The sequence below is a fragment of the Lepidochelys kempii genome, chromosome 24, assembly GCF_965140265.1.
Source record: "Lepidochelys kempii isolate rLepKem1 chromosome 24, rLepKem1.hap2, whole genome shotgun sequence".
In the NCBI taxonomy this organism is placed as follows: Eukaryota; Metazoa; Chordata; order Testudines; family Cheloniidae; genus Lepidochelys; species Lepidochelys kempii.
This window is the reverse complement of record NC_133279.1, coordinates 3402142-3429778: the sequence shown is the minus strand read 5'-3', so window position 1 is coordinate 3429778 and position 27637 is coordinate 3402142. Positions and strand designations below refer to the sequence as shown.

The 27637-nt window shown below is 52.3% G+C and overlaps 1 pseudogene; it reads right to left on the bottom strand.

Moving 5' to 3' along the window:
- Positions 1-8890: 8890 nt before the first annotated feature.
- Positions 8891-24825, bottom strand: LOC140902650 (SLAM family member 8-like; annotated as a pseudogene).
- Positions 24826-27637: the final 2812 nt, after the last annotated feature.

Genomic DNA, 27637 nt, shown 5'->3' with positions numbered 1-27637 from the left:
ATCAGCAAGGCCAAGGACTGATTGGGCCATGGAGACGGAGCTCCTCTCTAGATGACAACTCTCCAGGGCAGGAGGGCAGTGCAACAGCGTAGCTTGCTTTACCGCCGGCACTGTGCCTCCCAGACTGTGAGCAAAGCTAACTTAATTTATAAGATATGGGTCAGATCCGTAGGTGGCACAAATCCTCATCACCCCCCACAGGAGTCGATGGGCCAGATCCCCAGCTGGTGTAAATGGGCACCACAGCAGCAAAAAGACAAAGCCTCTCCCAGCCAGGAGAGCGGCCCCAGTGTGTGTGTGGGGGGTGTGTGTGTGAGAAATTGGGTTTGTTGATTTAAACCTGCTCACCCAGAGCACCCCCTCCCCAGCTCTCAGGGCATCCTGCAAGCTCCAGGGAGGGGAGAAATGACACCGTCTTCCTTCTCTGCATCGAGAGCCTTATTACAACACTGGCTCTGATTGTCACGAGGGGTATTTAGTGCAGTGCCTGCAGGCCCCACCTGAGATCAGGGCCCCTAGGTGTTGGGGCCACACAAACACCCGGTTCCAGGCTCGTCCACGCAGGCAGCTACTCAGGGAATAACTCCGTGTGTGGACAAGCCCCGAGAGGCAGTCCCTGCCCCCCAGAGCTCACAGCTTGAATAGACAAGGCACATGGCGAAGGGGGTTTTTTACGCACGAAATAAATCTGCTAGTCTTTAAGGTGCCACCAGACTCCTCGTTGTTTTTGTGAATACAGACTAACACGGCTGCCTCTCTGATATGAAGGAAGGGTTATTCTCCCCATCATACAGGTGGGGAACAGTCGGCGGGTAGGCATGGCATTGTGCGAGGGGCCCACTGTGTTCCTGTAGTTATCACTCAGACCACACGGTGGCGCGGCTGTACCACGAAAGAGCCCCCCAGGGGCTAGGCCTCACTCCCCTGGATTTGTGGAGCTCCACCTGGGACGTTCTATGCAAATTATTTAATGGAGTCATTTGCATATATTCAGATTAATTTGCAGATCACCCACACAAATTCCATCTGCAAAGAAGGCAGACATTTTAAACAGGAAGAGCAATTAACCACTGGGACCACTGAGCTGGGGGCGTAGGGGATTCTCCACCACGGACCGTTTTAACATCCAGATGGGGTTTTTCCAAAGCTCTGCTCTAGGAATTGCTCTGGGGCCGGTCTCTGGGCGGTGCTGTATGGGGAGCGGGGTGGGGCGGGGGTCAGATTAGATCATCACGCTGGTCCCTGCTGGCCTTGGTTGCTATGCAAGGGGCATGGAGGTGCCCAAAACTTGGCAGCTATGGGGCAGGGCAGGGTGAAGGGGGGGTAAATGGGGGATGGCTTGGTGGGTGCTGGGGCGGATGCTGGAGGGTGTCGTGGATGCTGAGGTGTCAAGTAACTGGGGAGGGGTCAGAGGTGGTTACTGGGGTGGGGGGATGCTGGGGTTGGTGGTTGTCTGGGTGGAGATCTGTGGGGACAGGTGGCTCTCAGGGGGAACTGGCTATGTTTTTTTGGGGGGACAGAGGCCTGTGGTCTGTCTGGGGTCTTTCTGGAGCAGGGGTCTTTTGGGGGCCTGGCTGAGGCTTTTCTGGAGGCTGGTGTGAGTCACTTTGGGGGCAGGGGTCTCTGGGGGGGGCAAGGGGTTTAGTAGGGTCACTCTGGGGGAAACTGGTATTAATACTCAGGCCCCCTCACTGCTGCTGCTTCTCCCTAGACACAGGTTACTGTTTCCCTGCTCAGATCCAGAACTGCTCCCTCCCGCCCAGCTCAGCCCCGGGCGTGGGACTCTGGCGGAGACACGGGCCGGCTGATGGCTCTGCCCGAGATGTGAGTGACATGTGAAGCGGCAGAGACATGGCTTCCCTGAGTATGCAATCCCACAATTTCACCCCCACCCCCACCCTCCCCCCTACCATTCTCCTGAACCACGATTCCCTTCCCTTTAGTCTCACCAACCCTTGATACTCTCAGCCCCATCTGGACACAAGGCCCCCTCAGCGGAGCGTTGCTTATTGATGAACTCCAGGCTGCTATCACGAACCCCATCTGCATCCTGCATAGCTCAGTCAGGAGAGTGCCAGGTGGCAGCACCGGGCCACAATAACCAACACCGCCTTGTTCCCCAGGGCCACCCCCAAATTCTCACCATTCCTACCAGCCGGGAATCTGTCTTTGCCTGGCAGCCATGAAAGGCGCTTTCCAGCATTACCAGCTCCCGTGAGCAAAAACCTCAGGAGCCGGATGGATTCAGGAATCCTGATTTTGCAATGCCTGGAGCTGGCGAAACTGCTAGTGATTTGTGGGAGGGCCTCTGATTTTGGGCACCCAACTTACAACCCTTTTCCAGGGGATTGATTGATTGTCAGCGGGCAGGGGATTTGGTACTCACTGAAAACCAGGCCCCATGAAGGCATCTCAGCTCACGAGTCATGTTGGACAATCTCGGCCTGAACCAACAAAAAAGAAAGTGCAGCTGTAAGGTCTGTGGGGCAGGGATGGTCTCTTTGCCCTGGGTTTGTACAGCGCCTAGCACCATGGGCCCTAGGCCAGGATGGGGGGTGTGGAGCGCTACCGCAACGCAGGGAGTAGATAATAATAAAAGCAACGGCGGACCCATCCCTGAAGTCAAAACTTCCCCTACAAAGGAGCGCATCTGCCAGTTCCTTCGATGACACAGCTGACCTGACCCCCGCAAGAGCTGGTGAAGTGACTCATGAGCCTAAACACAGCCGACCACGCTCACCGAAAAAGAAAGCGTGACTTGGCAGCGTAGGCCCTGTCCACCGTGGGCTTCCCTCTGCCCACGCTTTGGGGAGGTGCCCACAAAAATCTCAACAAGAGTTAGGCTGCTGGTGACCTGGTACCCCTGCCAACATGTCTATCTGTCGTCTCTCAGATGGCAAGCGCCTTGGAGCAGGGACTGTCTTTTCATTCTGCTTTTGTACTGCACCTAACGCCACGGGGCCCTGATCCGTGGCTGAGGCTCCCAAGCCTTACAGGAATACAAATACGTAACACTGCAAAATTACAGGCTAGGAATGGCCTTTTCTTGACAAACACCCAGGGCTTCAGATCTGAAACGTTTATTCAGCCGCAAGGATTATGAGATCATTAGTCTGGATATATAACTATTTAGATTTTGGGGGGGCAGTCTATGAGTGTGGCATGCCACTGTAGGCCCTGCCTCAGTTTCCCTTCAGGTTCCTGGAAGTATTCCATTTACGGACAGAAGTCTTTAAAACAATACTCCCAAGGGCTCTCACCGCCCCGCCACGGCCCAGCCACCCCCTTTGCCCCACCTGCCATTAAAAGTGGGAGGCTCGTATGGGGGTGGGGCGTGAAATGAACGGCCGGGTCTCAGCCTGGCTAACACCAGCCATGGCGGGCGGCCACTCCCGCAAGGAACAGTGGGAATCCAGGCACCGAGCACCAGGTCCAGCCCTTCCCTGCCCCCCAACAGACAGGCCACAAGACTGAGCTCCTAGGGGGTGGTTCCTTTTGGGGCAGGGGCTGCTATGCGGCCCAGCCGCGGACGCCTGTCTCCGGGATCCCCGCAACCAGCGGAATTTGTGCACGATGCATGATGTGTTACCCCCCACGCCCCCCGCGTGCTCCAACCCCTGAACCCCCCTGCCCTGGGTCCCTGCCACATCTGTCCAGCCTGGCGTCCCTCCCCCGTGCAGGTCTGCAGCAGAGCTGGGGGCAGGCAGCGTGTGCAGAACTGTATTTGTTCAGGTGCAAGCAACCACACGCATCCTCCCGCCCCCGTGTGCGAGCCCCAGCTGGCGGAGCAGGTACGAGGCAACCTCGGCCCTGCAGCACCAGGCGGGAAGTGCAAGGTGGGCCGTCCCCGGGGCGCCATGACATACATACCTCGGGGTGGGCCAGCTCCGCGGAACTATTCTAGGCCAGCTGGCTGTGGTTTGCGCTGCTTGGAGCTCAGGCGAGCTTGGCCTCTCGCTTTGCTAATTAATGCTCAGCTGGGAGCTGCCTGCGTGAACGCCAGGTGCAACCCAGCCCCCCACCCCCCCCACCCCCAGGCAAATGGCTCCACTCCCCCCTGCAGCCTTGTGGCATCACGCTGCACCCACAGGCCTCCGCAGGGCTGCGCTGGGCTGGTACCTGGATGAGAGGCCACTCTGCACGGAGTGCTAGGGGTGAGCCTGGTCCGCGGGGAGGTGTGTGTGTGTGTGCGTTCCCTTCTGACTCAGTGAGGAGCCCAGCGGGGCACTGTGCTGCAGGGAGTGGGGCGGGTGGCTCCATAGGGGGCACTCTCCCTCTGAGGCAGGGCTGACCCCAGTGCCCTAGCACAGTGCTGGGCCCGAGCGGTGACTTCCCTCGCCCACTAAAATGCAGCTACCTCTGGGGTGCAGTTAGCAGCGAAGAGGCTTCCCAGCTGCAAGCACAGGCCGGACACGGGGAGGCAGAACATAAGGGCTCGAGCTGGGATTTTGCCCTGATGTCAGGATTCACCCCCCAACCCCGGGGCTTAGACGCTGGTGCCCCTCCATCCTGCCCCCTCATGCCGTACCAGTCCTGCCCAATTTATCTGGTTCCGACATGCGCTGCGGGGACGCTTTTTGCTGGGGTCGTCTGGCCAGAAGCTGCAGATTCCAGATGGCAGAGGCCTGGAGAGATGCTCATACGGAGGAGGTGCAGCCGGTGGGCAGAGCGACAGGTGGTCCTCTGCTCAGTATCATCCCGGTGAATAGAGACCCACGGAACCGCTCTGCAGGAGCAATCGGCATGGGCACAAGCCGGGGGCTTCAGTTCAGCGGGCAGGGGTGAAGCAGTGGGGAGGGCAGTTAAAGTGTCTCTGAGTCACTTCCATGCTTCCTCTCGGGGTGCGGAGGCCATTATACTGTGCCCCCCAGTGTCCCCACGAGGGCAGAGAATAGCCAGAGAGCAAGCGCCCTCCGGCCACGTCCCTGCTCACCCCACAGTGGTCCAGGGGAGCCGAGAGTAGCCACAACACACTGTGCCCTGGCCTCACCTGCGATCTGCCCCCTTACCCCAGGGCTGGAAGCAGGGTGGGTGTGGTGCCCTGACGCCCGCTTCACGCTGGCTAGGAGGACCCCTTGGGCAGAGGGAATTCTCAGGGGTCAGAGCAGCCTGAAGGAGCTGGAGTGTAACTGAGAATCAGGCCGGGGCCTTAGCAGAATCACCCTGTGCTCATGCAACGACTCAAGGACAGAGGTGCCCAGAGTAACTCCAGTCCCCGGGGCAGACCCATGCCCGGGTTGCTGCCTGATACGTGGTGACCCTAGCAATGAGAAAGTCACGGTGACCGGGAACCCCAAAGCAAACTCTGACACCACACCCATCACCAGGCTGTACTGAACAGGGCTGTGTGCACCGCTGCCCTCTGCTGGCTGGAACTAGGATTGCTCACCTGTGTGTCATAGGCACTATACTGCAACCAGCGTGCGGAGATTCCCTTGAGGACTCCACAATCCCTGCAGAATAAGGGGTGGTGGGGAAGGTTGGGATGGAAAGAAGGGAGCTGTCCCAAATTCTGGTACTCTTGCTCCCTTCAAAGATTGGGCCCTCAGCCCCCAAAGTTACCCAGCTCAATTAATTGCCCCCGGCAGCAGTGCAGTGGGCAGGAGCTGGTCATGAGCTTCCCTCCCATCTGGACCTCAGTAGCTCACACCTTCCTGCTGGATCATGGCAGCGCTCTCTCTCTCTCTCTCTCTCTCTCTCTCTCGCACACTCACACACATATTGGCCTGGCCGCACACGCTTGTGCACCAGCCCCGCGGCCTCCAGCCCTCTCCCCACCCCGCTTCCCCTGCCTGTCATCATCCCCATCCCGTGCAGAATCCAGCCTTTGCAGTCACTATTATGGTCGGCCTCGCCCCCCTCCCCGCTCACCCCACCTTAGCAGCATCCTCCTCTAACCAGAGGGGAGGTGGGAAGCCGCAGGCAGAGGTTCCTCTGAATCCTCTCCCATCACCCCCTCTCCTTGCCTGCCCCACAGGCTACACTCTCTCTCTGTCCCCCCCAGATACCCACGGCTCTTCCTGCAGCAGAAGCCCTGGGGTTTCATGCTGCTTGCATAGGATCCCCTGGCCCCAGGGGGCTGCTGCTCAGATCCCAGCGCTGGGGCTTTTCACGTCACCCAGTTAATCCTCTTTTGAAAAATTCAGAAGTCGGGCTCAGGAGACGGCCCAGCACCAGCGAACTCCTGGTTCCTGGCGTAACAGCCGCTATGCAGCAGCCCTGCTAGCGAGGAAGGACAGCCCAGTGGTTGGGGCTAGCCTGGGACTTGACAGACCCAGGATCACTGCTGTGGACGCTGTGTGACTTGGGCAAACTCATCAAGACCCAGCTCCGCAAAGGTATTTAGGCGCCTAACTCCCCTTGACACCAATGGGTTCTGTGCCTCAGTTTCCCCATCTATGAAATGAGGATAAAGAGCCCCACCCAACCTCCCAGGGGTGTTGTGGGGATAGATATGTTAAAGATTTGGAGGTGCTCAGGTGGGCTGGGGACCACAGAGGTGCCGTAGCTAGACAGACCCATGCATGGGGGATTTAATTCCTTCCTTAGGTCAGACTGGTGCCTGGCCTCCTAGACAGAACAATCCAGAACAGGCCAATAGCTCGTCATCCAAGGAGACCCAGGACTGGGCTGTTTTGATAACAGGATCTAGGTTTTCTGTCTGCAAATCCGGCTCCTAATGGGGATTTGCTCACACTTGGTACGTTAATAAAGGTGCTAATCAACTGGAACAGAGTCCAGGAGGTCACCAGGTTGCTTGTTACCAAGTGTAGAGTCTCCTGCTGACATGCCTAGAACTGTCTCTAACGCATGCCGGCCCCGGCCGTGCCGCCTTTCCCCAGCCGTTCGGTGCTGAGGCTGCTGGAGACAGACCGACTGTGGTTCTCTCTGGCCTGGGCTGCCTAAATCCTGCCCTGGAGTTCAGCAGTCATGGAAGAGACCGTATTATCTAGGACTTTATTCCACCAGGCGTTGGCTGGGAAGGGCGAGGGCCAGGCTGGTGCAGTGGCAGAACTGGACCAGGGCAGCAAAACCAGGAACTCGGCTTCATTTCTTTTTTCGCTCCTCCACGATAAACTTTCTTCCCCACGTTGCTGAGTGCAATCTCCCCCCAGGGAACGTTTCACAGCATTGTTCGCTCACTCCGACAAACCACGAACGCACTGTGGCTCACAGGCACAGACTGTTCAAAACAGACTCTCGCAGCGGGAGAGCAGAGACAGCAGGGCCAGCGGTTAGAGCGCCGGACTCATAGAAGGTTAGGGTTGGAAGGGACCTCAGGAGGTCATCTAGTCCAACCCCCTGCTTGAAGCAGGACCAATCCCCGATTTTTGCTCCAGATCCCTAAATGGCCCCCTCAAGGATTGAACTCACAACCCTGGGTTTAGCAGGCCAAACTCCCAAACTCCTGAGTTCTATTCCTGGCTCAGTCCCTCCCTCACCATGTGGCTTGAGGCTGGTCACATTCCTGCTCTGCGGGTGAAAAGGGACCCATGTAACTGTATGTAACCCACTGGGGAGGGTGAATTAGGAATGCCCCTTTTGGGCTGATCCACAGGGGCTATGGGTCTGTTTCAATGCCAGGCTATAGAGATGTGATTCCTTAGCTCAAGATGTAGCTGCTCATGCTTTTAGCTGCGGGGGTCCCTGGTTCAATCCCTGGCCTAGCAGCCAAGCACTAGGCAGGTACCCGGGTAGCATCAGCTTGGGAAGCTGCTCCAGAGAAAATGTACAGGCTGCTCCCCCAGTTCGGTGTGGCTCTGGGATGAGCCAGAGCGGAGCCGGACAGCACCGAGGTAAATGAGAGGCTGCTGCGGGTTAAGTGCCTGTGTTTCTCCTGTCTCTGGTCTAAGGGTGTAAATCGACCCGTTGCTTTGCACCAGAGGATTCAATGCGTCTGTGCCAGGGGTCTGGCCAGGTCGGGTTTGGCCGTACCCTGTGCCCATACGGAGTCGCCTGTCGTGCCCTCCCCAGCGTCGCGGGGCTTGCCAGCTCCCCTGCACAGCTGGTGAACTTCCTCGCGAGCTCCTTATACATCCCACTCTGCTCCCCACCCCAGCCACCCCTCCACCTCCAGCCATGCCTCCCCCCAAAGCCCCCATGCTGCAGCCCTGCAGATCCCTGGCCAACCATCCAGCCATAGATCGCCCACGAGGACAACACTGTCCCCACCACCTGCCATACCCCTTGTTCCCCCAACCACATGCCCAACACATGAACCCCTCACCCCAGCTCCGGTAACACTGTTCTGCAACCTGTCTGCTCACCAGACACAAAGCCAGCCCTGATGGGGGCCAAAGTCCCCGCTCAGAGAGAGGGCATGGGGCTGCTGGCATGCTGCATGCCACCCTGAGTGGGGAGGGGAAGGTGGATCCGTCTCGCCAGCAGAAAGGATCAGGCCCCTGCCTCCCTTTCTGGCCCAGGCCAGGGCTGGAGCAGTTCTGCTTTTCGAGGCAGCAACCTGAACGGAGCAGCCAACATCCCCCAGTGCCCCCAAGGGCGACAGGAGCAAAGGGACAAAAATAAACATCCATCAGTCTAAGGCCAAGCCAACCCCAGAGCAAATTCCAGCCAGCTGCTACTGCCTGCCTGTGTCCAGCCCTTGCAAGGTCACTGCAGCAGAACCAGGCAGAGCCAGTCCCAGCCAGAGGATGCTGTGTTTCCCAGTTTCGGGGTAACTGCACCTGGGTTCCCTTGAGGGCACCCACTTCAAGGTTTCCAACTCCCGGTTGTCACCTCTCCTGAGCGAAGACCCACATCTCGCTCTCTCCTGCCCGGGGGTTTTCAGGCTGCAGAGCTCCCTGGATCACGGTCGCGCTCTGCTTGCTCTCCAAGGACTATGACCAGTGTGTCGCCCGCAGATACAAGTCACCACACCGCTGCTGCTGGGCAAGCACCTTTATTCTTCAGGTAAAAGCATTACAGAGCAAACAGATGAAGTCAACAGAATAACCTAGACACAAGCTCAAAAGCTTCCCAGAGCTCAGCCCCAGGCCCAAGATCGGGCTCTGGTAGGTTCAGTCCTTGAAAGCCCACGACTGGGTTTCCCCCCACGGTTGCAAGTTCATCTGTCTTAGATCTGGAACCAGAGCAGAGATTGGGCAGATCAGCTTTTTTTTTCTTGGCCTCACATCACATGTTTGCATCAGGCAATGAGCTGCTCCGCAGGGCACAGCTTCGAAAGGCTGGGGGCTTTGCAGAACCAGAGTCGGGGGAACTTGCACGAACCTCTCCCTTGGGATTCCCCCAGGGAAATCCACATCTCACTTCTCGTCCCAAAAGGCCCTGCGTGTCTGGCACATTTTCAGCAGAGTCTTGTGAACTCCAAGGTCTCACAGCTGCCTCAAGAGGTGAGGCATATGATCCCGACCCACAATAACACACCCACTCTCTACCTCCTCCCAGGATGTTGCAGGACTTTGCTGTCTCAGCGACACACTTTTCTTGGTGCTCCTATTTTGATACAAAGCAGAGAGACACAATCATATTTTGCAAGGTCGCTCTGTGTGTGCGCGGGGTGGGGGTGGGGGTGGGGGAGGGGGAGCGTGTATGTCTTTTGCTAAGGAATCTCCAAGCACTTCAGCTGGGTTTTACACAAAACCCCTCTCCTGGAGGCAGGGAAATCTCATTAACAGGAAGCACAGGGGAATAGGGAGTCGTGGTCTCCCCACGCCTCCTGCTCTAACCATTAGACAACACTCCTCTCCCTTAACTGGGCAGACAACCCAGGAGCCCTGACTCTTCGTCCTCCCACCAGTAGACCACATTCCTTTCCCAGAGGTGGGGACAGAACCCAGGAGTCCTGACTCCCAGCCTCCTGCTCTAATTCCAAGACAAAACTCTGCCTCACTTCCTCCCACCTCCCGCCAAGGAGCAGATTTGTGGTTCTCTGAAAGTGTGCGCGTCATCCATTTGTTATCGCCCTGCCAGATGGCCTTGACCCCAGATCACTAGTTGCTTCTGCTGACCGGTACCATCGTCAAAAGTTCCACTCCCAGTCACAAGGCAGACGTTGCTGCGCTGTTCCCAGGCCATCAGCCTGATGGATGAATTTAGCAACCCATGTGATTTATGGAGAGGGAAGTAAACAAGGGATGTTTGTGGCAATACACCGCGCTCTGTTCTCACAGTGTTTCCATTGCGAGAGAGCCAGAGTATTAAGGGAAGCTCCTACATTTTGGGGGGTGCTATTTCTCTGTTTCTCCTGAGCGTCCCTGCCACATGACCTAAGGGCTTGTCTACACAAGGGGAAGTTATTCCAGATTAAAGCAGGGAAGCACTATAGATATTCCTATTTCAGAGTAACAGCCGTGTTAGTCTGTATTCGCAAAAAGAAAAGGAGGACTTGTGGCACCTTAGAGACTAACCAATTTATTAGAGCATGAGCTTTCGTGAGCTACAGCTCACTTCATCGGATGCATATCGTGGAAACTGCAGCAGGCTTTATATATACACAGAGAATATGAAACAATACCTCCTCCCACCCCACTGTCCTGCTACAGCTCACTTCCTCAGATGCATATCGTGGAAACTGCAGCAGGCTTTATATATACACAGAGAATATGAAACAATACCTCCTCCCACCCCACTGTCCTGCTGGCAGGACAGTGGGGTGGGAGGAGGTATTGTTTCATATTCTCTGTGTATATATAAAGCCTGCTGCAGTTTCCACGATATGCATCTGAGGAAGTGAGCTGTAGCTCACGAAAGCTCATGCTCTAATAAATTGGTTAGTCTCTAAGGTGCCACAAGTACTCCTTTTCTTTTTAGATATTCCTATGTATCTCCCTGTATGGACACGAGAGGGAGTCTTATCCAAAATGAGCTTAATCCACTTCCAAAGCACTCTTACTCTGGAACTGGAAAGTCCACATGGGGAACTATTCTGCAGTAGCTATTCCAGTTAATTTCCCCATGTGGAGAAGTCCTAATTTCTACACTAAGGCCCTGGCAGTGTTCCGGAGTCTTAAAATGGGTTTAACTACAATTTATGCCCACTTTAAGGACTCTTTATGCAGCCACGGTGGTGCAAAGGGGGCATAGTGTCCATGAGAAACAGACCCATTATGCTGAGAACTGTATATTCCCCACAGTCTGTCGGGATCCTGGTATATTCCCCACAGGGTGCTTTGATTTAGAAATGCCACTGCCATGCCTCATGGGAGTTGTAGTGTGGGGGGCCTCATGCTCTCATTCTCCTGTGTGGATCAAGCCCCCTGGTGGGACAACATCTCCCACAATGCACAACGGTCACCTCACTGGCCGATCACTGGCTGTACCCGTCCCATGGCCCCGGTGCATCATGGGAAAAGTAGTCTGGCTGGGGACTCCAGCCATACAGCAGAATGGGGCCATGAGGCAGCCAAACTGTAAACCCCATGAGGCAACGCGGTAGCATTTCCCATTCAATTTTTTTTCCAGTTTGCGGCGGACATATTTTTATTTTCGGGTGTTAGGGTTTTTTGACCAAAAAGTTGAAAATTTCCACACGAAACCTACTATCAACGCCCCCGCCTGCCCTACATTCATTTCTGTCCAAAAACAAGGTTGTTTGGAAATTTTTCAGCCAGCCCGATGTGTAGCATACCTTCCCCCCACACCCAAAAGCTCTCCTGAGGGTCCAGACAGAGGCCAAATCCCCTTTCATTTAGCCTGGCTGCTCGCAGGGGACAGCGCCATTACAGACTGCCCCAGGTCCGCCCCAGCCCACAGCCATCCCACAATGCACGGAGATGCCTTTAGTCTCCCCGAATGCCCTGTGGGATAGATACCCAGAGGGCATCGCAGCTAGACCAGCGCTAGTGTGGATAAACCCACCGCTGGCCAGGACAGCAGTCTGAACACATTTCTGAAGCTCTGTGCTCGGAAACCAGTTCCACTCAACTAGCTCCATTAGGAACAGTTCTGCGGTGTAGACGCAGCCTGAGATCCATCCTAACCACAACACTCACCTGGCCTAGGTGAGCTGCTCAGAGGGGCCAGCTGGGACCACTCGGATCTGATCATAGATGGTGGTGACCAGTGGTCTCTCGCTCGGGCAGCCAGGGTCCTAAGAGAACAAGAAAAAAGAAACTAATTTGTTGTCTTGTCTTTGTTGGTTAGTTATCCTGAACTGGAAATGGCCCTTAGGGGCTGGGTGTGTGTCCCTGAGTTCAGTAGCTGCATAGATCATAGAATATCAGGGTTGGAAGGGACCTCAGGAGGTCATCTAGTCCAACCCCCTGCTCAAAGCAGGACCAATCCCCAATTTTTGCCCCAGATCCCAAATGGCCCCCTGAAGGATTGAACTCACAACCCTGGGTTTAGCAGGCCAATGCTCAAACCACTGAGCTATCCCTCCCCCTTAGAATTCTCTCAATGAAGAGGGAATTCCACAATGAGTCACAGTCATTTATCCCCTTGCCAGACACACTATAAATAAGACCATTTTTCTCTTCGAGGAACAATGATCTTGTGTCTAAGGGGAATCATGGGCAACAGGAAATACCCTCAGTCATACTGGGCTAAGTCTTTACTCAGAGTTTGCTCAGTCCTCACTCACTGCAACTCCTTTTGCTGTCAGTGGGAGTTTTCCCTAAGTAAAAATTGTAGCTTATGTAGAAATTTCAGTTTTGCCCACTACTGAAATGCAGCCACCTCTGGGGTGGGGTGTGGCAGCTGTTTCGTATCACACAGCAACACAGTACAGGGATCGCTTGCTCAGCTCTGAAATGCAGCCACCTCTGGGGTGGGGTGTGGCAGCTGTTTAACAACCACACAGCAAAACTGCTCAGTAGCTTAGGACGGGAAGTGAAGAAGACACCCCTATCTCTGAAACAGCAGGGAGAGTTTCGGAGGCAGAAGGGAGTTACTAAAATACACGGATACATAAATAACAGACTGGAGATAGGAGCAAGACTGACACCCTTCCTGGTGTGCGTCATTTACCAGAAGCCGCTATCTCTGTAGGGAAACAACAGCTGGCAACTTCGATATCATCTTGCTGCAGCTCAGGATGCTGCTTGACTCTCCAGCAAACAAGGCTGAGTAATATCGTGCAGGGTCACAGCCCTGTCGGTGCAATTTCCTGCGGTTACCGAGGTGTCAGGTAATTTGAAACAAAAATTGCAAGCAAAGTAGAAAGGCCTGAAGGCCAGAGCGGAGGTGCTCAGAGTCAGAGGTGCTGCAGATTGCCCGAGTGGGCTGGCCGGGTCACCCCGAGACCAGGAGACCATGTGCTGCTGTGGGGTGCCATGGGGCCAGTGTGATGCAAGTCCACAAGCTGTTCACTCATTAAGCCCAGCCTTGGCTTTGCTTTCCACTAGAGGTGCCGGGGCCCTAAGAGAGAACTGAAGGCTGCAGGAGAACTCCCCCCCGAAGGGAACTCACCTGGTCGTTCCCCTCCGGAGGGCTCCTCCTCTTGATCTCAGCATAGTGGGGCTCTGAAGGACATTCCTCCTCTGGGATCGTGGGGACAGCAGCTTAGGGGAGAATGTGGGACAGATCATTATCCTACACTGAGAGGCTGTGGGGACCCCGCCGGGTCTGGGGATGCGGTGACCACGTCCCAGCACTAATAATCCCCACTGAGGGCCAGATAATAATTATCTTCCTTTACAGATGGGGAAACTGAGGCACAGAGGAGGGCAGTGACTTGCATGAGGTCACCCAGCAGGTCAGGGAATAGAAGCACAGGTCTCCTGAATCCCAGTCGAGTGCGCTATCCATAAGGCCACACTGCCTCCCGGATTCTGCTCTCACTTACCCTGGCCTAACTCTGAAGTCAGTCCAGCGACTCTGATGAATTGACCCTTTCAAGGGCAGCCATGCAACTACTGCAGACTTGCCCCAGCGTAGCTGAGATCAGAGCTTGCCTCTTTGTGTCCCTCTCCCCTGGGATCCTGCCCAGTCTTGGGCATGTTAGACCCAGGCCAGCTGCATGGGGGAGTTTTCCCTTCTGAGCAAGGACAATACTGATACTGGCCTGTCTCACAGGGACTGCTGTAGCAATGTATGCCACGGATGGTTGTGTGGCAGCTGCCAACTTGGCTGTCACACCAGCGATTGAACCGAGGACCTATAGAGCTAAAAGCCAGCATTGTTACAGGTTCATCAGAGCGGCCGTACTGGGTCAGACCAATGGCCCAGCTAGCCCAGCATCCTGTCTCTGACAGTGGCCGGTGCCAGACGCTTGAGAGGGAATGAACAGAACGGGAGAACTGTGGAGTGACCCAGCCCCTGTCGTCCAGTCCCCGCTTCTGGCATTAGTTTGAGCTAAAGTTCTCCAGGAGGAGCCGTAACAGAGTCTGTAGATGTACAGAGAGGGCCCGGCCCCACACTCCCCCCTGTGGGTTACACATGCAAAACGCTCCGTGAAATGCATGATACAAAGTGCTATTAATTTAAACAAATCTTGAATGGAAATGTTAACACAATGCCTGCCGTGACTACCAGCTGTAACCCTTTAGTAGCCCCATTGGCTATGGTACAACTCCTCTCACCAGTCAGCATTACACCGAGCAATAAGCATTCGTAGATTGACCCCCCATCATGGATTGTCCAGCAGTTTAGAACCTATGATTTTCACCTCCAAAACACAATAGTCTCCCACTTGAGCTAAAGGAGTTACTCCAGTAGCTGGTAGCAGTAGAAGGTTTTTATGAACCATCCATTAGAGAAGGAGGCAACACACACTTTACATGTATGTTACATGTGCCAGATTGGACCTTGACTATATAACATTCAAGAAAAGAGAATCAACAGTGTAACCATAAAATACAGGAAAGTGTGGGAGGGGAAAGTGGCTGGCAGAATTACTCATGAATAAGTTAATAATCAGCAATTATTTATTTGTGACCCATCAGCTGACTGGGGCCATTAGTGTTTCTGTAAGAAGGAAGTTACCTACCTCGGCCGACTGGCTTTTTCCTCCTTTTCTTCCACAGCCACATCCCGACACAGGCTGCTGTGACGACGATCAGCCCAACGCACAGAGGCCCCATCCACATGGCTGTGTCTGTGCCTTTGTCTGCGACGACAGATCAGAAACACATGACGTGGTGCCCAGCTCGACGCCGACCAGGAAAACACAGGACAAGGCCGCGTTCCCAGAACATGGCTGCGTGTGGGAAGAAGGGCTCTTTGTCTAGCACTTGATCCCACGCCTGTGGTACCCATTCTATTGGCTCCAGCGGACTTTGGATCCAGACCATCTGGCCAGGTGCTTTATAAATAAGACACCAAGGTCCTTGCCCTAAAGCGCTGGCAATCTGAATACATGCCAGAGCGGTACGTTTTAAGGCCAGAATGGACCAATAGGATCACATAGGCCGACTTCCTGACCCGTGACCTAAAACTCAGGCTTCTTAGCGTATGTCTACACCGCAGTTCAAAACCCGCGGCTGGCCCGTGCCAGCTGACTCAGCTCGCAGGGCTCGGGCTGTGGGGTTGTTTAACCGCAGCATAGACATCCGGGCTCGGGGTAGAGTCCGGGCTCTGGGACCCTGCGAGGTGGGAGAGTCCCATAGCCTAAGACAGAAAGTCTCCTCTGCAATAAAAAGGCCCCTAGCCCGAGCCCGGGAGTCCGAGTCAGCTGGCCCGGGCTAGCTTGGGTTTCTAGCTGCAGTGTAGACACACCCAAAGTGCCAGGGCAGCCGCGCCTTAGCTGAGGTTTCTGCAGAGGGGGATTGGCTGCGTGCATTGTTGTGACCTCCTCTGCTGGAGGAAACAGGATTCGTGTGCAGTCTTTAAATAAATAAATGATACTGGAAAATACCCAGGCTCCGCCTCATTGATTTCTCACAAGAAGCTGTCCTGCCAGACCCTGAATTCTGCTGCTGCTCGGCAGAGGGGCGACGCTATATTAAGTAATAAAAGGCAAGGTTGGGACAGGCTGTAAATCCCTCACCTCCGCTTTGGCAGATGCTCTGCAGGTCAGGAGAGACGCTCTTCTGGTCGACAGGGTTGCTGGCCATGCAGGTGAAGGTAGAGTTCGGGGGGTTGGGCTGCAGAGACAGGCGGAGGGTCCTGCCATCAGGGGAGAGCTGGTACCGCTCAGAATTGCCCAGGCCTCGGGGTGGGTTCCCTTTCCTCCAGGAGATGTTAACCTCTTCCCTGCCAGACACCTGACACTGCAGAGTGACGTTGCACCCATCGGCCGTGCTGGAGACTGAGTGACTCTTTATCTCCGGCTCTGGCACAGGCTCTGTGTTTCAATCACAAAGAAAACCCAGAATCCCAGCAATGCTCGAGAAGTCGTCTACTCCAACCCCGGCACTAAGGCAGGGCCACGTCAGCCTAGACCAGGCCAGACTGAGCCCACTTTTCGTCTCCTACCTCCAGTGGACACAAGAACAATTGATCCCTGCCTCTTTGTCACAGCCCTTCACATGTTTGAAGACTATTAGGTTCCCCCAAACCTCCGTCTTCCTTTCCCAGGACTAGACATGCCCAGTGTTTTTAACCTTTCCTCATTTTCTGAACCTTTTGTCATTTTAGATATTCTCCTCTGGACTCTCTCCAGTTGGTCCGTGTCTTTCCTAAAGTGCGGCGCCCCGACCTGGACACGGGACTCCAGCTGAGGTTTTCCAGTGCTCGATAGAGCGGGACAGGGACGTCCCGGGTCTGGCCTACGACGCTCCTGTTCATACACCCCAGAGGGATGTCAGCCCTTTTCACAACTGCATCACACCACTGACCCATATGCAGTTTGTGATCAACTCTAAGCCCAGCTCAGCAGTTCTGCCACCCAGCCAGTGAGTCCCCATTCTGCAGTGGCTTTTCCCTTCCTACGTGAAGGCAGGCCCTGCAGGTGACAGAGCTGCCCGAGTGCCAGCGGGCAAGTCACCCTCCATGTCCAAACAATGGCAGGATGAACCGGCAGGGCTCGATTCACACCAGCTGGGCCGAGCTGTGCTGAGCTGTGCTGAGCTATCAGAGCCGGATACTCCCCGAGCAGGATTAACCCCTGCAGGAGGGCAGGCGAGCTTCCATCGTCCTCTGCCCCCAGGGACTCCCCCCAAGTAGAAGGAGCTGTAAGCCCCACCAGTGGCTCCACTGAGACCCACTCCGGGAGAGGCTACATCCATGCTCCCCTGGCTCTCCCTAGCATGTTGCCCCGTACTGGGTGCTACTGGCCACCTACGATCCCCACCCTGGAGTGGGTAACAGCCTATTGCACCTTCCCATTGCTGCAACCTTCCCCCTGGTAAAATTTCTCTTGCTGCGGCCCTGGCACCCGCTCTGTGCCAGCTTGGTTAACGTACCCTCCACTGCGGGGAATGGAATCGACAACAGCTCTAGCTCCCTGTCGTTCCACGGGCAGGAGCCCAGCGAGCTCCCAGTGGGCCCGGGGAAGGCAGAGTCTGACCAGCCGCAAAGCGATGGAGTCCCCGGGGTATCACTTGGCCGAGGGGTCAGTGGAAAAGGGAGGGGAGCTGACTCATCCCACAAACCACATATGTGTGTCCCAAAGTAACTGGCCAAATTGTCCTTGTGGGGTGTTGGTAGCCCATCTTGGGACCCCGTGAGCGCTGGGCGTTTGGCTAGGATGGAGGGGAAGGGTGATTGCGGCTAACGCAGACAATTGGGGTCAGATTCATAACCCAGATGTACCCCCAGCCACTCTCCCAGCTGCCAAGGCCAGGCAGGGCTCTGCTCACAGGATACTGCCCCACACCAAGGGCAGCGGCTCAGATGACCTGGGCGTAAGCTCAGGATGGGTGGATGAATAGGGAGGATCATAGACTAATGCTAGATACAGAGACAGAGCGATGGATAGTCAAACCCCTGCACATGGTCCCTTCTGACCTTGGTATCTATGGGTCTATCAAGATCATCTAGTGGGACCTCCTGCCCATCGCAGGCCACACAACCTCTCCTGGAAAGACCCCTAACCTCTGGCTGAGTTAATGATGGGTAAATAGACAGCTGATACGTAGGTAAATAGACTTTTCTTTTCCCCTTTTCCTCACTGCACTAAAGTTTTATTGCCCATCAAGAGCCATAATTTGTTTCAATTCACAGATGGCAGGCTTGTTCTGTGTTTCTAAATGTGGGTTTTATGGAAACTGATAAGCTTATTTGCATTAGAAACATACAGGAAGATTACAAAGAAGTTCAACAGAGATGGGCCAAAACCTGATCCCGGAGTCTGAACCCCTTTGAGTTTCAGAGACTCAGTGTGAATCACTGGATTCATCCTCGTCTCTCTGATTTTGGTTCTAGGTTGGACCCTATAAGGAAAAAGGGCCTATTTCCCAATCCTCATTCAGACACAATCAAAATCCATCAGGAACAGCCAGTCCGGTGAGATTTTGGCCCAAGATGGCAGAAATCTCTCTGAATGTCTTATCTCACTGGATTTCATCCACGCTGGCCTGAAACATGAGAACGGCCCAGCTGAACAGCCCATCCTGACGTGGCCTGGAATCTATGGCACCTCTTGTGGAGACAGGACTGGGTTGTGAGAGATATGAAGGGGATATTTTAGAGATGCTGCTGCACCTGGACAAACCCTGTGGTTCCCCTTAAGCCCTATTTTGAAGGCGTAAACGGTGCAGAGACCTCGTGCTGGTTGCACTGCACAGGGGTGAATTGCACCAACGTGCACAAAATCAGAGCTTCAGCCGTACCCTAGTATTTCTGGAAACTGGGTTACAGCTAAGAAACCGATTTGTCGTCACTTACCATAGACCGTGAGGAGAAAGGCCTGTTCCTCCAGAGTTGCTGGTACGATCTTAACCCGGGCCTCATAAACTCCGCTATCGCCCAGCTCCAGAGCCTTGATCCTCAGCGAGGTCTCGTACATTTCTAGCCTCTGCTGAAATCTGTCGCTGGGATCCGGTCGCTCAAACTTCTCCCCATTGAACTCAGCCAGCTGGATCGTCGCACCTGTCCCAGCCTTAAAGCTCTATTCGATTTTTTTCACCTTTTTCCCGGGGGATAGATCCACAGACAGCACGACCGATCCTCCCAGAGTCCCATTCACCTGCCGGTCAGGAGTCAGTTCTTGGCCAATTATGATGCCTAAAAAAATGCAAAACCAACCAGAAACAACCAAGCCTCCACCAAAAAGGATTGTGATATTTTATCAGGATGATGCTGAAGATGAACAGCTAAAGCTGTCACTTTCTTTTATAACGCTTTGGAATAAAACACAGGGCTGACAGGCACGTGGAGGACAAGAACGAAGGAGTTAACAGAATATTATATCCCTTCACCAGGTATTTCTTACGGATAAAGGCACCAACAGGTTGTGAGTGGTGAGAACATTTCATTCACACCCACCCACATAATTTCACATTCATCCTTAAATATAACTTAGGCTCTCCTCAGGTTTTTAAATGGTATTTGGTAACCAGGAATAGTTTGTTCTCTGCAACAGAACCTATCCTTTTTATATGCCAACAAAGGGTTTAATCTATTGCAGCCATCTCACGAATTGTTGGTAACCAATATCCATGTTTTTCCCTTGTAGTCTGTAGTGTCATTTTTGTTTCCCTTTTAATTTGATATCCAAGGTAATTCTGCTGGTGTTAAACACACCTCGTCTCCCCACCAGTGTAAAAGGGCCTGGGCATATTATCTTGCTACACACATTTGTTCTTGGTGGTGTCCTTCCGTCGTCTCCCTAATTAACTACTGCGATTCCAGTGGGAAGGAGGCTCCTTCTTCACTGACTTCCTCCCCTAAACTACTGCTGTGTTGCTGTGCGCTGTTGAACAGCTGCCCCGCTCCACCTCAGAAGTGGTCGCATTACAGTGATGGGTTCTTCGTTATTATTATTTCTATTTCAGCAGCACCTAGCAGCCCCAGTTGAGACCAGGGCCCTATTGTGCTAAGTGCTGTATGTACTGACAGACAGTCCCTGCCCCAAAGAATGTGGAGACTGGGGAGGGAGGGAGGCAGATTTTCAGACAAGCTCTGTATGTTGGGAGCAGAGCTCTTGTGAAAAATCCAGTCCTGTAGGTCCTGAATCTAGAGCCTTCCCCACATGCCTCTCCTTCCTCCCATAAAGGACCAATTTCTACCTATAGGCCCAAATCACCTCACCCTTACGCAGGCAAAGCTGCCGTTAACTTGACTCTTAAGGGGAGCTTTGCCTGAGTAAGAACTGCAGGACTTGGCCCGTATTTTATAAAGAGCATTGGGATGAAACTGGCTGTATGAAAAGTAAGGTCTTCGTGAATTTCAGTCTCATCTGAGCCAGTGTTCTTTGTTTGCCATGCTGCCCTTTGAGGGAGAAGCGACAGATGCGATTGTATATTAAAAGGAAGATCAGGTGACCACATCACAGCATTTATGCTGCATTAACTCTTCCAGTGGCCAAAATTATAAGCTGCTTGTTTCCTGTATTGCAGAGACATTTCTGCGCTCAGAGTCAGGAGAGGTGGGGGTTTGTGGGGGTTGGGTTGTGTTTTTCTCCCCCTTACTGGCCACTGGTAATTTCTTCTCAGCCTCAGCTCAGTTATTTGAATTCCCCCACCCCCACCCCGTGGAAACTGATCTTGATCTCCAACCGAGGGCGATTTGGTTTGCAAAGCACAAGCTGAAATGGCTAGCCAAATGCACGACCAAAAAAAACCGCACACAGTACGTGATAGAAGCACACGCAGCATGTGTGTCCTTGCATGAGATGCATAGATTTACTACTTGGGAGAGTGCAAACTTGCTTCCCCCTCTCCAAAATATTCGTTTCGCTGTCTGGAAAAGGGCCGGGGCTTGAATCTCATAGAGGGCATGGTGTTCACTGCAAAATAGCTATCTACCTGTACAGATATAGGTAGACAGCTATAGATAGCTAGATGTGTTCTTACCTCGGCTTTTCACTCTGGTTAGCAGTGTGTTGAGCCCCAGGCTGCCCTGCTGCGTTAACCCCAGATAAAAGCAGAGTTGCCGTGTGTTCACTGCTATTTTAACCAGAGTTAGATCAGCTGAGTTCAGTACACACCTTTCGGGCCGGATTTAGGGGCAGGCGACCATCTGGGGTGCCGGGCTAGGGGGCGCTGGGCTTGGGGGGCTGTTTTTGTTATTAGCGACAAAAGGGGAAAATAGAACGTTTGAAGTAAAATGTTTCGGGTGTTCTGTAGGTAGATTCATTTGTCATGTTAGGCCATTTCAGTTAGTCTTAAAATGAAGAAATTTCTATAAACGTAGAGGAAATGAATATTTTTTAATTTGCTTATATATGGCATGAATAAATACAGATTTACAGAACCTGGTGTGCAAATTTATCATCCTACATGACAAGGATAAATCATGCATGCAAATCGTGCAGTCATGAAATGGGCTGCAAACGCCATACAAAACAAGGCATTCAAAAGTTTAACACATGGGGGGGGGGGGCGCCGAAGACGCTCCTCGCCTGGGGTGCTGTCTGGTCTAGGGCCAGCCCTGTGCAGTGAAGCCATACGCTTACACTGAAGCCACTTGACCCTGCTCTAGATGTAGAAAGGGACCTTCAAATTGGCACAAATATAATCTACCCTAATTTGAATGTCTCTCGATGCGGCTGGAGCGGAGTAAAGGGGCCAGGTTGCGTCTACACTGGAGCTGAAGATGTGAAGTCCAGCTCGAGCAGCCCTCCCTGCACTAGCCCAGAGCAAGCTAGCAGCGTGGCTGACCGCACAGGGTTCACAGTGTGGATTTCAGATGGGATCCCACATGGGCCGCGTCCAGGCAGCTTCACGGCTGTTTTTAGTGCATCAGCTTGATCACAGCTAGCGTAGGTACATCCACCCGAGCCTCCAGCTCCAGGGCACATCTACACAGCAAACAAAACCCGGCAGGAGCAAGTCTCAGAGCCTGGAACAACTGACCTGGGCACTCTGGGGCATTCAAACTCCAGGTCCCGCTACGTCTAACTGGGTCCACCTAGATACAAATGAGAGGCTGTGTTGTATCAGTGTGTTCCGGCACACTGATAAGAGGGATAACCAATGATCTTACATAAGCTCTAAAATGAGGCAGTTTTTACACCTGGCTGGAGGCCGTGGTGATGGACAGCATATTAAAGAGGAAGAATGCAGCGGAGTAAGAAGCGTGCATGCCAGCCAAACCTTGGCTGGATACATGATCCTTTTCCTATAGACACGTTTCTCTTGCCCTCGGGTTACACAATGAACTTTAAGTCTGCAAGGAACAGAGCTGGAGCCAGAGGCCACGTCTACACGGGATACTGGCTGGTGCATAATAATGCGGACACAGCTGATAGCCGCAAAACGGCGCTTTTGCAGGTATCACCTATTCCACCGTTCCTGAACCAAACCAGATATACTGGTAAAACTGCGTCTACACCAGTGGCTTTTGTAGGTCAGGGATCACCCCCTCCTCCCACCCCGACTGACAGAACTGTGTGCGCAGAACTGGGCCCACCTGTGGTGTAGATATAGGCTGATGCTTTGTCTGCACTGGGGATTTGCCCCAGCTCCAGTCCCTGGCATAGATGCATCACTGCAAAGGCAGGCAAAGCCACTACTTGCCCTGGTATCATTTAGCCCTGCTAGGAACTAGGGTGAACAGCATTGGTGTAAATGGTATATAACGGTTGGCCCAGCCTACGGGCAGGTTTGCCAGTTTCAAGTCACCCTGGTGATCTGGGGGGAATTCAGGGCAGTCTGCTGGCTGGAGTCAGTGCAAATCCCCCAGTGTGAACCAAAATTTACTTTCTTTTAATGAAAGAGCAGTTCTCCAGCAATCATATCACTTGCTATACGAAGCTCACTCGTGCTGGTCACAAGTAGCAATATTATAAGATAACGATTGAAATAATTATGTAAATTAGACTGGCGCCAGCTAAACACGGGGTGTCCGACGCCAGATCTCAGCCAGGGGAGTCCAGCAAATGACGTTCGATTTCTCTCTCTTTCTCCTTTCGTACTACACAGTGTCAAATACGATTTAGGAGCTGCTGGGTTTTTTAACTCCCAGCTCTGTTATTAGGGTGTCCTCATTTAAGATCTGCTTGTCCAATTTGCTTCCAATGTAGAAGAAAAATCCTACCTTAATCCTAGAGCTAACTCACCCGGTTTGAGACCGAGGGGACTTTTTCTGCATTTCAGGGAGTGTGAAATGATATGATCACAGTTTTCTGAATATAGTTTTTGACCAGTTTTTATTCTTGCTATAATTTCCTCATGGATGGATGCATGGATGGAAGAAAAAAAAAGACAAAGAAAGACTCTGTAATGGAAACTCAGTTGTAACCTTAACTACGGAGTCCTATCACTCCATAATTTAACAGACCAGATAAACTTTTCCATCTTTAGCCTCCTCTTCCCATGTAGCAGCATGGAAAGAGCAGAAAGAGCAAACCCTGTAAGCTTCGAACCTGTGATCTAGACATTTGCCAATCTCAGGGGTAAAACATCTTTTATCAAATGAAGAAAACACCGGTTAAAATTTCTTTGCTTCTTAAATGTTTCTATGACCAAATTACAAGACCAGTGAGTAACATTAATCCAAAAATATATTCAGAAAATGTGAGAGGATTATTTTAAAGCCTTTATGATTTATTCTGTAGGTTTCCCTTCCCGTCAGTACTACACACATCTGGATGCCCCAGGACTTGGTTTAATTGTCCTAGGAGCAGTTTTAAGACAAAGTACATCAAAATCTAGGTGTACGAATAGCACGTGAGGTGTTTAGACAGAGACAGACAGGCATTCTCTAGCAGTCTGTACATTTGTAACTCCCAGATCCTTTAAACTTGTTGTTTCTCTCGCACTTTCCAAACGTACCCATCTTCTGGCATTCTACGGAAAGCTATTTTTTTTAAAGGGCAGCAGTGGAACAGAATAAAGAATAAATACAACACTGATATGAACCTTCTGGCTTATTTTTGGATCTCTGCTTACTATGGCTGGTCTTGCAAACCTCTCTAGATTTACTGTATATACGACAGCTTTCAAAACCATAAAGTACCTAGAGCTTTTGAGCACATTAATGCAAACAAATAAGTGAACTGAATAAATCCACAGGAAAATCCAAATGGGTTACAGGCATGAAAAAGCAGCACAGATCAACCCCCTTTCATCCTCACAGCCAGTGAAAAAATGAACAGTGCACAGAAATCAAGGTTTTCCAAGGTCTTGGGTTACTTTTGTTTGACACTTGTCAGAAGATTTTTTGATTGATAAGATTCCAACTTCCCTCTCCAATGTTTCATGCCACTTGCCCTGCCTGCTTTCTAAATCCCTAGAACTAAAATTCATTTGGTGACAAAAGAGTTACAAACTAGTGAGCATTTTAAATAGGTTTAGTGGCTCCCCAGATATTACTTACCAAATAATTATTCCGATAATATTCACCAACAGTCACTGACCAGTCACTTCTCCCCCTTGATTCTAAACTATTGCACATATACACACAGTAGCTGCTCTGAGTGCATGCACACAGGATAATTTGCTAAAGAATCTACTTACCCCCCGCAACCCTATGGTTAATGACACCTTGAATCTCCAGTACTTTACTACTGAAGAAAACCTCCTGCTTCCCTGCCTACCTGTGGGTCTTTCCCTTGTGCTGGTAGATTTTAAGCCAGTGATTAGTCACTTACCTGCCAAGAAACTGATCAGTAGCAGTAGCAGGAATGGGACAGAGGGGCGTCTCACCTCCATGTCCTCATCACTGCCTGTAGCTGAAACAATGCAATCTGAGCTGCGAATACAGGGGGAAGTGCAGCACATAGGACACACCCTGCCCTTCTCGCCCATTAGACAAACACGGGGGTGGTCTTGGAATATGCATAAATAAATAAAATGGCTAGCAAGTCGTTAACCAAGGGTGCAGATCAGACTGCCAGCCACCAAGCCATTCAGAATTGGACCTCATCACTTATGAGCCATGCCACATTATTGTACCCTGTCTTAAGTAAAGTGATCATCAGTCTCACGCAGATGGGACCGAAATGAGCATTGGGTTATTTCAACATCGACATCTGGACATTTCTACTCCATGTAAACGTCACCTTAGTTGACTCTATTTTCATCTTTTCTCTGCGGGCCAGGTGAACAGGCTGACCAAACAAAATGTCCCGAAAGTAGCTTTGCCTGTGTTTGCTTTCCACAGGGACGCTGGCAGACACACTGATTGGCAGTATAGTTCTGCTAGCTAACAAAAATATTGCACAGCTGTGGCTCCTATCACCCTAGCGTTAGAACACCTCCCACACGTAGATTAATTATCCCCACCAGACGGGGACTGCTTTGTCTCCTTTGTACATGCAACTCCCTTGGCATTAGTGAGGTTTGAACTTGAGATCTTCAGGCTCTGGTTCTTGAGATAAAGGCCTGGGCATACGCCTACTGACCTTGGTAAAGTGCTTTGAGATCTATTGCTGAGAAGTGCTAGATAAGAGCTATGTATTAGTAAGTCATCACAGTCAAATACACTCACACACAGCTGGATACCTAACATAGGTTAGCTATTTCACAGTAAAATTTGAATGGAGACCAGTTTCTGTCACTTTTACCACACTGTAGCTAGGTGAGGTCAACACTGCTGTCCTTGTGTGATCTCACCTAGCTATGTTGTAGGACGAGCTTCAGAGCATTGTCTCCATTAGGGTTTTATAGCACAGTAGCTAAATCCATGGTGTGTGGGTGGGTGTGTGGGAGACAAATTACACCTTTTTGGGGCAGTGAAGACATGGTCTAAGTCTGTTAGCCGGTAGTTATGCTCCATGGGCCAGCTGTAGCTGTGGGAAATATGACACACTTTGCCAGTGTCTCACCTAGCTCAGGTGGGAGTTGAGATGAAGTCATGTGCTCAAGGTGACAAAACTGAGATATCCCACGTTCCAGGCCAATGACTTGGCCACGGGACCGGCCTCTTGCAGTCTGGCCGAGATGGGCCTGAAATGGTGAAAGCGCCCCCTAGTGCTTCTAAAGGAGCTTTCTCGTCAGCTTCAGTTGACAAAGTGAAAAATCTAGAAGGGGGGGAAACCCAGGGGGTTGAGGAAGGCTGCAGTGAATTTGCAGGTCTCATGCAAACACAAACACACAATAATGACTTGTTAGCTGCACACGGACACAGACAATAGCATTTGGAAGGGCAGCTGATCAAAAAAAATAATAATTTTTTTCCCCTGTGCAAAACTTCGGTTTTCAATAGAAATTTGAAACTAAACAGTTTTGGCCAAACCCCGAAATATTGCAATTTGGAAATGCTGCGGCTTTGCCTGATGGGAGTCGTAGTTTGGATGCCTTAAATTCCAGGCTTCCTGGTCAGACTACAAATCCCCCCTTCATCAGAGAAGTCCCTGGCCATGGTGCATTATGGGAGATGTGGGCAGGTCAGGAAGCCTCACCCATAGAGAATGGAGACAGGAGGTAATTGACCTACAGTTCCCATGAAGCACCATGGGAACATTGCGAAATCCAAACAATTGAGTTTGCGGGCATTCAGTTTTTCAATGACAAATCAAAGTCTTCTGCACAAAGCAGCCACTTTCCCTGAAAAATTTTGGTTTAGTCAAAATCCCGGTTTCCCAGCAAAAACTGTTTTTCATGGAAAAAGTTTTGACCAGCCCTAATTAGAATGTTAATCTCCAAAAGACCGTTACTGGTAAACCGGCTCTTGATTAAGAGAACTATTTACAGACATGCTGCAGCCCAGATTCCAGCCCTGTGCACACAGACTGACTTCTGAGTGCCTCCTCCAAACTCTTCCCCCCTGCAACCTGTGCTCCTCCCGCCAAGTTCTGCGCCAGTTGCTACATCTTTCCTTGCAACCATTTTTGTTGCTGTTGTGTCCTTTGTGCCAGCGTTTGCTGATTTGCTGGGGCTGGAGGTTATTAGTACATAGCCCACTGCCGGGACATGGTCTGTACTGCTGGGCCATTGTAATCTGTTAGGTCTCCTAGCCATTCAAGTGTGCTGGCCTTTGTCCCCCTCTCCCGCTTGCCCATGTTATTGTGGTTGGTGGGGCACTGGCTTCCCCCCTCTTGCTGCCATCATTCTGTTGATCCTCCTACATCAGTCCCACTCACAGACTTTAAGTAGGGTGACCAGACAGCAAGTGTGAAAAATTGGAATGGGGTGGGGGGTAATAGGCACCTATATAAGACAAAGCCCCAAATATCGGGACTGTCCCTATAAAATCGGGACATCTGGTCACTCTAACTTTAAGGCAGGAGTGGCAGAAGCACCCTAAAAGTGTGGGGGGGGAGGGGCCACAGTCACCCAAACCGTGGCTCCCGCCCCCTGCTCACTCCTCTCCACCCCTCCGCCCATCACTCACCCTTAGGGCCGGTAAAAAGTGGGCAGGTATCGCCCTTGCACCTTTAAAAGTGTGGGGGGGGCATGGCCCCCTGACCCCCTGTTCTGGTGCCCCTGCTCTAAAGCAGAAGGGACCATTATGATCCTAGTCTGACCTCCTGCCCATCGCAGGCCACAGAACCTCCCCCACCCTCTCCTGTAACAGACCCCTCACCGCCTGAGTCACTGAACTCCTCACAGCATGACTTAACAACTTCACCTTCCAGAGACGCTGCCATCCACACTAGATTAAACCTGCAAATGACCCGTGCCCCAGGCTGCAGAGGAAGGCGTAAAACCCACAGGGTCTCAGTCAATCTGACCTCAGGAAAATTCCTTCCTGACCCCAAATCTGGTGCTCAGTTGGACCCTGAGCATGTGGGCGAGACCCACCAGCCGGA